Genomic DNA, 13,216 nt, shown 5'->3' with positions numbered 1-13,216 from the left:
ACTGAATCCTGTCTGCTTCCCTTCCTCTCCCCAGCCAAACCCAAATCCCCATTGACCGAACCCAGTCTGCTTCCCTTCCCTGCGGAAAAATTAATTCTAAATGATAACATGTTACTCTGACAGTGTATTGTGTATAATATATGTGATTTATTTTAAGATCCAGGCTATTTTGTGCAAAGTGAAAACAATAACAATGTCAGCACTGTCAGGTTATTCATTTATTTTCATTAAATATGTAGACTAAATAATTAAATTAATAAATTTTCCAGCCGAACATGTAGTAATTCTAATGAACAATGTCACATTATGCAGTATTCATTTTTGAAAGTTTTTAATAAGCGATGCTGGGGGGAGGCGGGGCGCAAGGTGGAAGTTTCGCCTAGGGCGCAAAATATCCTTGCATCAGCCCTGCACACAGAAGAGGGGATTCACCAGTTACACCACATTTCACCTGACTATGCTGCTTGAGCCAGGGACCAGGAGAGTGTTGGTATAGGTTCCACTCTTGTGGCTGTATGCCACATGAACATTCTCTTAGTCAGAGGGTACATCCAGACTACCCACCAGATCGGCAGGTAGTGATCGATCTAACGGGTATCGATATATCGTATCTCATCTAGACGCGATATCGATCCCTGAACGCGCTCCTGTCAGCTCCAGAACTCCACCACGATGAGAGGCAGAAGCAGAGTCGACGGGAGAGGCATGGCTGTTGATCCTGCGCTGTGAGGATGAGAGGTAAGTCGAAATAAGATACATCAACTTCAGCTATGCTATTCCCGTAGCTTAAGTTGCGTATCTTACATCGACACCCCCCACCAGTGTAGACCAGCACACAGAGAATCTGCAAGGCTTAAATTTGTCAGGTCCATTTTCCAGTATTATTTATGGCCCTTTTGACCAGCTGACTTGTGCTAAGCAGTTGCAGAATGGTAAGAATCTGGAGTGACATTCTGGTTTACTGAAGTCAATGGATGTTTTGCCTTTGATTTCAGTGGAGCCAGGATTTCACCCTAGTCCCTGATCTTAGGCCTGATCTTCACTGGTCAGTTTAACTAGAGGTCAAGGGTATGAAAAATCCACACCCCTGAGCAGCATTGTTAAGCCGACCTAGGTTCCCATGTAGACAGCACTAGGTAGACAGAAGGATTCTTCTATCAGCTACCACCTCTTGGGAAGATGTATTACCTACGCTGTTAGGAAAACCCCTCCTGTCTACAGTGAGTGATGCACTACAGCAGCACAGTTGCAACAGTGCAGGTGTGCTGCTATAGCCCTTCAAGTGTAGACCTATACTTAGTCTAACATGTTTCATGTTGCCAAACCTCCTGTTTAATATTTGCATGAAGCCACTAGAGGAAACCTTTATATGTTTTATATTCCAATATCACCAGGATGTTTACAATACTCAGCACTGTTCCTTTTCATGGAACCTAGATGCCACATTCCCAATGTGTCCCCTTGGAAGTCGATCAGAAAAGACGGTTACTCACCTTTGTAACTGTTGCTCTTCGAGATGTGTTGCTCGTATCCATTCCAGTTAGGTGTGCGTGCGCCGCATGCACGTTCGTCGGAAGATTTTTACCCTATCAACACTCAGTGGGTTGGCTGGGCGCCCCCTGGAGTGGCACCGCTATGGCACCGGATATATACCCCTGCCGACCCAACTTCCCCTCAGTTCCTTCTTGCCGGCTACTCCGACAGTGGGGAAGGAGGGCAGATTTGGAATGGATATGAGCAACACATCTCGAAGAACAACAGTTACAAAGGTGAGTAACCGTCTTTTCTTCTTTGAGTGCTTGCTCATATCCATTCCAGTTAGGTGATTCCCAAGCCTTACCTAGGCGGTGGGGTCGGAGTGAGATGTGGCAGAATGCAAAACTGATGAGCCAAAGGCTGCATCATCTCTAGACTGTTGAACCAGAGCATAATGCGAAGCAAAGGTGTGGACAGTGGACCAGGTAGCTGCTCGACATATTTCCTGGATAGGTATATGAGCCAGGAAGGCAGCAGATGAAGCCTGAGCTCTGGTAGAATGCGCGGTGATGTGGCTTGGGGAAATATGAGGCAAATCATAACAAGTGCGGGCAGATGCATGTCATCACCCAAGATGAGATCCTCTGAGAGGAAACAAGTAGGTCTTTCATTCGGTTTGCTACAACGACAAAGAGTTGGGGCGTTTTACGAAACGGTTTTGTCCGCTCAATATAAAATGTGAGCGCTCTACGGACATGCAGGGAGTGCAATTGTTGCTCCTGTCGTCTTGAGTGTGGCTTTGGAAAGAAGACCGGGAGAAAGATGTCCTGGTTAACATGAAAGGCCGAAACCACCTTAGGGAGGAAAGCTGGGTGTGGTCGCAACTGCACCTTGTCCTTGTGGAACACAGTGTATGGCAGATCCACCGTAAGAGCCCTAAGCTCGGAGACTCGTCTGGCCGATGTAATGGCTACGAGGAAACTGTCTTCCAAGACAGGTATAGTAGCGAGCAGGTTGCTAATGGCTTGAATGGAGAAGACATAAGTCTGGTTAAAACCAGGTTGAGGTCCCAGATCGGGGCCAGGCGGTGCACTTTAGGGTATAAGCGCTCCAAGCCCTTGAGGAACCTCGAAACCATAGTGTGTGAGAACACGGAACAACCACCTTCGCCTGGCTGGAAGGTAGAGATGGCTGCCAAGTGTACCCTCAGTGATGATACTGCTAGGCCCTGCTGTTTGAGAGACCAGAGGTAGTTCAAAATAGAGGGGATCGAGACCTCAGTGGAAGTAAGATTAAGCGTTTCGCACCAGCAAGAGAAACGCTTCCACTTGGCCAGATACGTTGACCGGGTGGAAGGCTTCCTGCTACCCAGGAGAACTTGTCGTACTGATTCAGAGCAACATAACTCTGACTGGTTTAGCCATGCAGCAGCCACGCCGTGAGGTGGAGAGCCTGCAGCTCCGGGTGGTGAAGCCTGCCATGGTCCTGAGTTATGAGTTCTGCGTGGAGCGGCAGGGCAATTGGGTTGGCTATCGACAGGTCGAGCAACGTGGTGTACCAGTGCTGCCTGGGCCATGCTGGAGCAATCATGATGATGTGCGCTCTGTCCTTGCGGAGTTTCAGCAGGACCTTGTGAACCGGTGGGAAGGCATAAAGGAGCTGGCTCTTCCACGGCAGCAGGAAAGCATCCGAGATTGATCCCGGGGAGAGACCTTGGAAGGAGCAGAACATCTGGCATTTCCTGTTCTCGTGGGAAGCAAACAGGTCTATGTGGTGAAATCCCCACTTCTGGAAAACAGAATGAATAACGTCCGGGCAGATCGACCACTCGTGAGACAGGAAAGACCTGCTGAGTCAATCCGCCAGAGTGTTCCGAATGCCTGGGAGAAAGGACACTACCAGATCTATCGAGTGGGCTATGCAAAAGTCCCAGAGTTGGATAGCCTTCTGACAAAGGGGGGAGGACCGTGTTCCTTCCTGTTTGTTTATGTAGTACATGGCCGTTGTGTCGTCTGTAAACACTGAGACACAATGGCCTTGCAACTGTTGCCAGAACGCCTGGCACGCCAGGCGGACTGCTCTCAGTTCTCAGACATTTATGTGTAATGCCAGCTCCTGAGATGACCAAAGGCCTTGAGTACGAAGGTGACCAAGGTGAGCACCCCAGCAGAGAGATGATGCGTCTGTTGTCAGGGACATTGAGGGTTGGGGCGGATGGAACGGCATCCCTGAACACACCAGGGAGGGAGTTAGCCACCATTCTAGGGAGCCTAGAGTGCTCGGGGGGATGGTGACTATCGTGATATACAGGCGATATACTGAGTTGAGCCAAACTTGGAGAGGACGGAGGCAGAGCCTGGCATGTTTGGTTACAAACGTGCAAGTAGCCATGTGACCCAGGAGACAAGTGCGAGCCGAGGTCATCGGGAAATTCTGTAGACCTCGGATGATTGCTGCTATCGCCTGAAACTGCAGCTGTGGTAAGCAGGCTCTGGCTAGATTGGAGTCCAGGATAGCTCCTATGAAGTCTAACCTCTGCGTGGGAACCAGAGTGGATTTTTCTATATTGATCATCAGGCCTAGGCGTGTGAATAGGTGCTTGACGATACCCACATGCTGAGTGACTTGTGTCTCGGAGGCCCCTCGGATGAGCCAATTGTCCAGATACGGAAAAATGTGTATTCAACGTCGGCGGAGGTAAGCGGCGACTATGGCCTATACTTTGCAAATACCCTTGGGGCTGTAGAAACGCCAAACGGCAGGACCGTAAACTGGAAGTGCTGACGGCTGGCTACAAAGCGGAGGTATCTCCTGTGCGGAGGAAAGATGGCGATGTGAAAGTACGCGTCCTTCATATCGAGGGCAGCATACCAGTCTCCAGGATCCAAGGACGGGATAATGGTCCCCAGGGATACCATGCGGAACTTCAACTTTATCATAAATTAGTTGAGTCCTCACAGGTCTAGGATAGGTCTGAGACCTCCCTTCGACTTGGGGATTAGAAAATAATGGGAGTAAAACCCCTTGCCCCTTTCGTCCATCGGTTCCTCCTCTATAGCTCCTATGGCGAGGAGCATCTGCACCTCTTGTAAGAGGAATTGCTCGTGAGAGATGTCCCTGAAGAGGGACAGGGTTGGAGGGTGGGGTTGAAATAAATTGGAGGTGGTACTCATACTCCACCATGCATAGGACCCAGCAATCTGAAGTTAACTGGGACCATGCCGGGAGGAAGTAGGAAAGACGGTTGGAGAAGAGAGGAGAGGGATCCTGGCCTGTAAGTGGTATGCCGCCCTCAGGCGCACCTTCAAAAGTTTGTCTTTGGTCCCAGTGGTGGTTTCGAGGGACCTTGATTTTGGCCTCCTTGGGGTCCTGACGGTCATCTGCGACCACCGCGGCTGCGCCGCCTGCCAAAGTCCTGTCTTTGTCTAGGCACAGAGTATGGGCAGTGAGGCTGGAGACGGAAAGGCCTGCGTTGGATCACCGGCGTATGCATGCCGAGAGAGCACATTATGATCCTGTTGTCCTTCAGGCTTTGCAGCCTGGGGTCAGTCTTTTCCGACAAGAGGCCTTTACTATCAAATGGCAAGTCCTGAATGGTATACTGCAGCTCCAGTGGGAGGTTTGACACCTGAAGCCATGAGATGCGCCTCATGGCAACAGCCGAGGCCAGAGTCCTGGCTGCTGAGTCTGCTGCATCCAACAACGCCTGGAGGGAAGTTCTAGCCACCTTTTTCCCTTCCTCCAAGAGGGCAGCGAACTCTTGGCGGGAGTCTTGAGGGAGAAGCTCCGTAAGCTTACCCACCACCACCCAGGTGTTATAATTATAGCGGCTAAGCAAGGCTTGTTGATTTGCCACCCGGAGCTGAAGGGGTCCCTGCCGAGTACACTTTGCAGCCGAATAGGTCCATTCGCCTAGCCTCCTTCGATTTCGGGGCTGGTGCCTGCTGGCCATGGCATTCTCTCTCATTAACGGACTGGGCGACTCGTGAGCAGGGAAGAGGATGGACATACAAGTACTCATACCCTTTAGAGGGCACCATATATTTACGCTCGACTCCCCTGGCCGCAGGAGGGATAGAGGCTGAGGACTGCCATATAGTATCGGCATTCACCTGGATGGTCCGAATAAATGGTAGGGCCATTCTAGTGGGGGCATCTGCCGATAGAATGTCCACTACTGGGTCCTCTACCTCCGGGACCTCCTCCACCTGGAGGTTCATATTGAGTGCTACCCTCCTTAGGAGGTCCTGATGGGCTCTCAGGTAGATTGGAAGAGGGCCCGAGGAGGATGTTCCTGCCACTGCCTCATCTGGAGAAGAGGAAGAGGAGATGCCAGCGACGAGCAGGTCCTGTGTGGCCTGTTGCTCTTGGGCGACCTCCTGCTCCAGTGGAACCTGGGAGTCCTGTGGGTGAACTGGGGCTTCCTCCGCAGCAGTTGGAGGTGGACGGCTAACCGTCGCCTCTGGCACTCGGTGCGCTGATGAGACAGAGCGGGCTGGAACTACTGGTACGCCTTGGGCCTGGTGGTATGCCCAAGGTATCCAGAAAGACCACTGATGGGGTCCTGGGCCTGGGTCTCTTGGAAGACTCTGGTGGGCACATCAGAATCGCGGTCCTGAGCATAAGAGCTGTCCACGTGGGACGACACTGATGCATGTCTGGATGGCCATGGAGGTGCTGAAAAGCCCTGGGCAGAGTCTCTGTCTGTAGCAGACCTTGCTCTACGCGGCACCGGGGACCGGAACTGGGAGGCATACCGGTACTGGGAATGAGATCGGGACCTGCGACTGGAGCAGGGCCAGGAGGTCGACCGAGATCTCGAGGCTCGACGTCGGGAGCGGCTACGGGAGTCACGGTGCCTGGAGCGGTGCCGGGAGCTGGAACAGTGCTGAGAGTAGCGGGCCGGCAAATGGGATACCGACCGGTGCCACGAGTGCGACCGGTACCGAGGAGGAGAACGGTACCGGGACTGCGAGCGGCGTCGGGAGCAGGAGCACCGATGGGACCTGGAACATCTGCGGGACCGTGATTGTGAACGGTGCCACTCTACTGTGCCGACAGAGGATGGTCTTATCAAGGTAGGCTTGCCTATAGACTGTATTACCCGCACCGGCGGTGCCGGGGGTTGAGGCAGCTTCGACTCTGTCATGGCAATCAGATCCCTCGTCGTTGAGAATGTCTCCGGTGTGGATGGAATAGTAAGCTCAACCACGGCTCGCGCTGGGAAGCTGACAGGCACCGGACTCGATGGCCCTTGTGGGACCCGAATCGACGGTGCCGACATTGTCGGTGCCGCAGCAGGTGTTGGTGTTGGGCAATCTGACTTAGACGAGCTCTCTGGCTGCGGTGCAGGTGGCACGGAAGCAGCAGGAGTCTTAGGCTTTCTCGACCTCGGGGAGAGGGAGCGGTGCCGAGTCGACTTCGGTGCCGGCAATGGCCGGTGCCGAGAGGCCTTGGTAGTACCGGCGCGGTCCGATGCCAAGGAGGCTCTTCTGCCCGCCGATTGACCAGCACTTGGTGCCGAAGGCAGAAGGGTAAGAGCTGCCTCCATGAGGAGCTGCTTTAGCCGAAAGTCTCGCTCCTTTTTTTGTTCTCGGCTTAAAAGCCTTGCAAATGTGACACTTATCTGTCAGGTGAGATTCCCTGAGGCACTTAAGGCAGGAGTCGTGTGGCTCTCCTGTCGGCATCGGCTTATGAGAGGCCGAGCATGGTTTGAAACCCGGTGAACCGGGCATGGGCCCCGGCACCGGGTGCGGGGAAGGGGCTAATCCCCGAACCCCTCTTAACTATACACTAATGATTAACAATAAAAATTAACTATAACTATATAACTTTGAACTATATACACAAGAAAATAACTAGAGAACTACGAGTAGCTAGGGAGGTGGAGGTCAGTAAAACCGCACTCCACTGTTTCAACGACCGACACGGGCAGTAAGAAGGAACTGTGGGGCGGTTGGGGCGGCAGGGGTATATATCCTGCACCATAGTGGCGCCACTCCAGGGGGCGCCCAGCTGATCCACCGAGTGTTGCTAGGGTAAAAATCTTCCGACGAACGTGCACACGGCGCGCGCACACCTAACTGGAATAGATATGAGCAAGCACTCGAAGAAGAACAAGAGGCTAATGAATTTCAAGGCACCATTCAAGATTTATTTATTTATTTATTTTAATTTTTGTTCAATGTTGTTGTATTTGCATTTAAAGTGCCTATCTACCATTGTATTAGCCACTTTTGGAAATTAGTTACACGACTATCAGGTGTTTGCAGTGTTATAGCTGTGCTGGTCCCAGGATATGAAAGAGACAAAGTAATATCTTTTATTGGAACAATGGGTATTGTAAATTAGCCCCATTGTACAGTAAACTAACAAATCCCTTATCAAACTTCCTACTTCATTTTTATTTGTTTGCCTGGGGGCTGCTTTCCCCATTTAGGCCTCAAGAAATGGAGATAAACAGGCTGCAGCTTCACTCCCCAGGAGCCAAAATGCAGCACAAGGAGGCCTATTTGCTTATCAGTCTTCCTAAGGAGCGCTGATCATTCACCACTCTACCAAAACTTGTGTGCAACATTTTGTTAAGTGGTGTAGAAATGCAAAAAGACAATGAACTACATTTTAAGGAGCTGCTAACATGTGCCCAGGGCCCTATTGCTGACCTGCAAATTTATTACTACACCTCTACCTTGATATAACGCGACCCAATATAACACGAATTCGGATATAACGCAGTAAAGTAGTGCTCTGAGGGGGCGGGGCTGCACACTCTGGTGGATCAAAGCAAGTTCAATATAACGAGGTTTCACCTATAACATGGTAAGATTTTTTGGCTTCTGAGGACAGCGTTATATCGAGGTAGAGGTGTACTTATTAAATAACTTGTATTATTATAAGAAGGTGTTTTTCCACTATTATCAAACTCATAGTGGTTGGGGAGGGAAAGAAGGAACATGATTAAATCTGAATTTTTATTCCCTATGTACACTTCTACCCCACTATAGCACAGTCATGGGGAGCCAAAAATCCCTACCGCGTTATATTGGGGTAGGGGTGGCAAGGCTCCGGCGGTGTGATTTAAAGGGCCCGGGGTTCCCCGTAGCAGCTGGAGCCCCGGGCCCTTTAAATCGCCGGCAAGCCCCACTTGCCGCAACCCGAGTAGCAGCAGTGGGCTCCAGCAGTGATTTAAAGGACCGTAGGGCTCTCTGCAGCAGCCGGAGCCCTGGAGCCTTTAAAGCACTGCTTGAAGCCTCGCTGCTACTGCGCTATATGTGAACCCATGTATATCAGGTCACTTTATAGTGGGGTAGAGGTGTATTTTAAAATATTGCTATATAGTTACATAAGAACAGCCATACTGGGTCAGACCAAAGATCCATCTAGCCCAGTGTCCTATCTTCCGATAGTGGCCAATGTCAGATGCCCCAGAGGGAGTGAACAGAACAGGTAATCACCAAGTGATTCATCCCCTGTTACACAGCACCAGCTTCTGGCAAACAGAGGCTAGGGACACATTCCTGCCTATCCTGGCTAATAGCCATTGATGGACCTATCCTCCATGAATTTATCTAGTTCTTTTTTTAACCCCGTTATAGTTTTGCCCTTCACAGCATCCTCTGGCAAGGAGTTCCACAGATTGAATATGTGTTGTGTGAAAAAATACTTCCTTTTGTTTTAAACCTGCTGCCTATTAATTTCATATGGTGGCCCCTAGTTCTTATGTTATGAGGAGTAAATAACATTTTTATTTACTTTCTCCACACTACTCATGATTTTATAGACCTCTATATCATCCTCCCTTAGTCATCTCTTCGTCAAGCTGAAAAGTCCCAGTCTTATTAATCTCTCCTCATACGGCAGCCGGTCCATATCTCTAATCATTTTTGTTGTCTTTTTCTGAGCCTTTTCCAATTCCAATATATCTTTTTTGAGATGGGGTGACCAGATCTGCATGTAGTATTCAAGAAGTGGACATACCATGGATTTATATAGAGGCAATATGATATTTTCTGTCTTATTATCTAGCCCTTTCTTAATGATTCCCAACATTCTGTTAACTTTTTTGACTTCTGCTGCACATTGAGTGGATGTTTTCAGAGAACTATCCACAATGACTCCAAGATCTCTTTCTTGAGTAGTAACACCCGATTTAGACCCCATCATTTTATATGTATAGTTGAGATTATGTTTTCCAATTTGCATTACTTTGCATTTATCAAAATTGAATTTCATCTGCCATTTTGTTGCCCAGTCATCCAGTTCTGGGAAAAGAACAGGAGTACTTGTGGCACCTTAGACAAATTTATTTCAGCATAAGCTTTCGTGGGCGACAGCTCACTTCTTCGGATGCTACTCTGAAACTAGTTCTGGGAGATCTTTTTGTAGCTCTTCGCAGTCTGATTGGGATTTAACTGTCTTGAGTAGTTTTGTATCATCTGCAAAGTTTGCCACCTGTTTACCACTTTTCCCAGATCATTTATAAAGATTTTGAACAGGACTGGGCCCAGTACTGACCTCTAGGGGACACCACTATTTACCTATCTCCATTATGAAAACTGACCATTTATTCCTACCCTTTTGTTTCCTATACTTTAACCAGTTACCAATCCATGAGAGAACCTTCCCTCTTATCCCATGACTGCTTACTTTGCTTAAGAGCCTTTGAGGGACCTTGTCAAGGCTTTCTGAAAATCTAAGTACACTATATCCACTAGATCCCCCTTGTCCACATGCTTGTTGACTCCCTCAAAGACTTGTAGTAGACTAGTAAAGAACAAAATTGTCAGACACATAGATGAACATAATTTGTTGAGGAAGAGTCAGTGTAAAGGGAAATCATTTCCCTTTACACTGACTCTTCCTCAACAAATTATGTTCATCTATGTGTCTGACAATTTTGTTCTTTACTATAGTTTCAACCAGTTTGTTCAGTACTGAAGTCAGGCTTACCAGCCGTAATTGCCAGGGTCACCTCTGGAGCTCTTTTTAAAAACTGGGCTACCCTGCAGTCATTTAGTTCAGAAGCTGATTTAAATGATAGTTTACAGACTACAGTTAGTAGTCCTGCAGTTTCACATTTGAGTTCCTTCAGAACTCTTGGGTGAATACCATCTGGTCCTGGTGACTCGTTACTGTTTAGTTTATCAATTTGTTCCAAAACCTCCTCTGACACCTCAATCTGGGACAGTTCCTCAGATTTGTCACCGAAAAAGAATGGCTCCAGTTTGGGAATATCACTCACATCCCCCACAATGAGACAACATGTGTAAGGTAATTTATTTTATTGGCCCAATTTCTACTGGAGAGAGAGATAAGCTTTCAGGTTTACACAGAGCTCTTCTTCAGCGCAGGGAGGAGATGCTATGTAGTTCACATTCTAGATGTTCTTTACAATAATCCATTCGTAGGTCTGTAGTCTATGCTCTCCCAAAAAAATCCCCAAGTGCTGCAATCTGTTTTTGTTTTACATAAGCCCTAGTCCTGCAAACACTTGCATGACTGCTTATCTTAAGTATGTGAGTAGTTCCTTTGACATCACACACTTAAAGGTAAGCATGTTCGCAGAATTAGGGCCTCTGTAAGCCTTCTGTGGTAGAGAATGCAGTACTGTCTGCTTTGCAAAGCAGCATGCACATTTGTAGTCAATAAAGGAAATTAATCATAATTCTCAGTTTTTCTCTAAAAAGATTTCAATGATAAAGTTGTTACTGTATAATCATGCTTTCAAAGATGAAGCAAATGCTATAGCTCAGTGTCCCCAGAGGTCTGAGAAAACACCATTACAGCATACATTTTCAAAATATTCAAAAGCTTGGACTTGTCTCAGTTTTTCCCTGCTGAGAGGTGCTGAACAGCCAGAAAAATTTCCACTGAAAAATCACTGACAAAATGGAAAACTTTGTGAAGAAGGAATAAAGATTTTATCAACAATTTTCTCGAAATTTGAAAAGCTGTGTAGAAAAAAAAATGAAAATTTTCATGGGGAAAAGTATTTCCTGGCCAGCTCTATCCAGAACTCCAACTGAAGACAAGTGACACAGGAAATCGCATCTTATCTAAACCATATTCTGAGTGTTTCAAGGTAAGTAGAAACGTGAGTAAAGCATCCAGGGCTAAATTTCCTATAACGGTCTGCATTTGGGACTGATCCAAGGGACTAGCTGCCCTATCCATGCAAGATAACATATGAATCTCTAAAAAGAATAATGCGTCATGGATATGATTGTGAGACCATGCTAAAAGCCTAATTATCTACTCTTTTAGGTGTGATTGCTACAAAAGTCTCTGCTTCATATATCTCCACAGAAATGCTGATTCTTTGTGTTTTCGACATTCCCCAACATACATTTTGCTTTGTTCACTTTGTTTTCCTCACAAAGTGGAGTTCAGTCAGTTTCCTATGCCTCCTCCCACACTCCTACTCTCAGAATGCTAAGAAAGATAGTGTTGTGTTGAAGTCTTGTGTCATGCATCCGATGAAGTGGGTATTCACCCACAAAAGCTCATGCTCCAATACATCTGTTAGTCTATACGGTGCCACTGGACTCTTTGCTGCTCTTGTGTTGAAGGCACTGGACTGGGCCTCAGATCTGTGTTCAAGTTCTGCCTCTACTACAGACTTCCTGTAAATCTTTGGGCAGTCAGTTCTCTCTGGGCCAGTTCTCCAGCTGTTTATAAAATAAATGGATAATTCTACTTCCCTGAATCACAGGAATTTCTGAAGAAAATTTCATTGGTTGTGAGACACTCAAACACTACTATGATGGGGGAAGGAGGTAATAAAAATACAAATGAAAACTAGATAGCCTTCAAAAATGAGAACAGCATGGATGTCTGATGGATTTTAAGCTTGATTACCCAGAAAGGGCTATTTGCAAAGTATGATCCAGCTACTTTGCACCCCTGTAGGACAGCACCCACTGTCAGAAGGGGCTTCATTTTTTCAGTGATTTGGGGTATGGTGGAGGAGCAAATTCAAGTGATTAAATTCCTGCACTCAGTACAACTATATCTGGGTTTTTGTGCTGACACCTTTTTCTAAGTTAGAACAAGCATGGTTGTGTCCATGAAGCAGTTATTTTCAGAACAAAATCCATGTACCACCTTTGTTGTGGAGCAAAGCAGAGCAGGACTGGAGACCAGCCAAAGTAGCTTCTAAGAGTAGATCCTTCTTTCCTCTTCCATTCTCATACTCCCTACTGATCTGCTTCCCCAGCTACCCAACCTCCTCCTTGATCAATCCACTGTCATCCCGCCCAAATCTGCGCCACCATCTTCTTTCACCCACCCGAGATGTGCTCCTCCGACTTGTATCCACTCCTGATCTGCTGCCATCTCACACCCTGGCTCTGCAACCACTCCCCACTGTCTCCCAGCAACCACTTCTAACCACCTTTGCCTGCTCTCATCCCCCCTGTGCCCGCACCTAATGTGTGCTACCCTCCGTCCCCTCCTACGCCCTGATTCTCACTCCTAACCTCCTCCCGCCCACCACCTCCTGCTCGCCTGTCTCCCCACAGCCCCAGTGCCCCCGTCCTCCTCCCCACGGCCGCTCCTTCTCACCCTACTGTCTCTCCTCCCCTCCCTCTGCTCACACCCGCCTCCCTTCCCCCCACTGCTCGCTTGCTATCGCTCCCTCTTCTCCGCGCCCTGCCCTGTACGGCTCGGGCAAAGAAGTGGGGGCAGGGCACACTGAGGACAAACAGCCCCCGCCGCACGGCTTCACCTCTGCCTTTTGCGC

The sequence above is a fragment of the Gopherus evgoodei genome, chromosome 5 (assembly GCF_007399415.2).
Source record: "Gopherus evgoodei ecotype Sinaloan lineage chromosome 5, rGopEvg1_v1.p, whole genome shotgun sequence".
Lineage (NCBI taxonomy): Eukaryota > Metazoa > Chordata > Testudines > Testudinidae > Gopherus > Gopherus evgoodei.
This window is presented reverse-complemented; position numbering follows the sequence as displayed.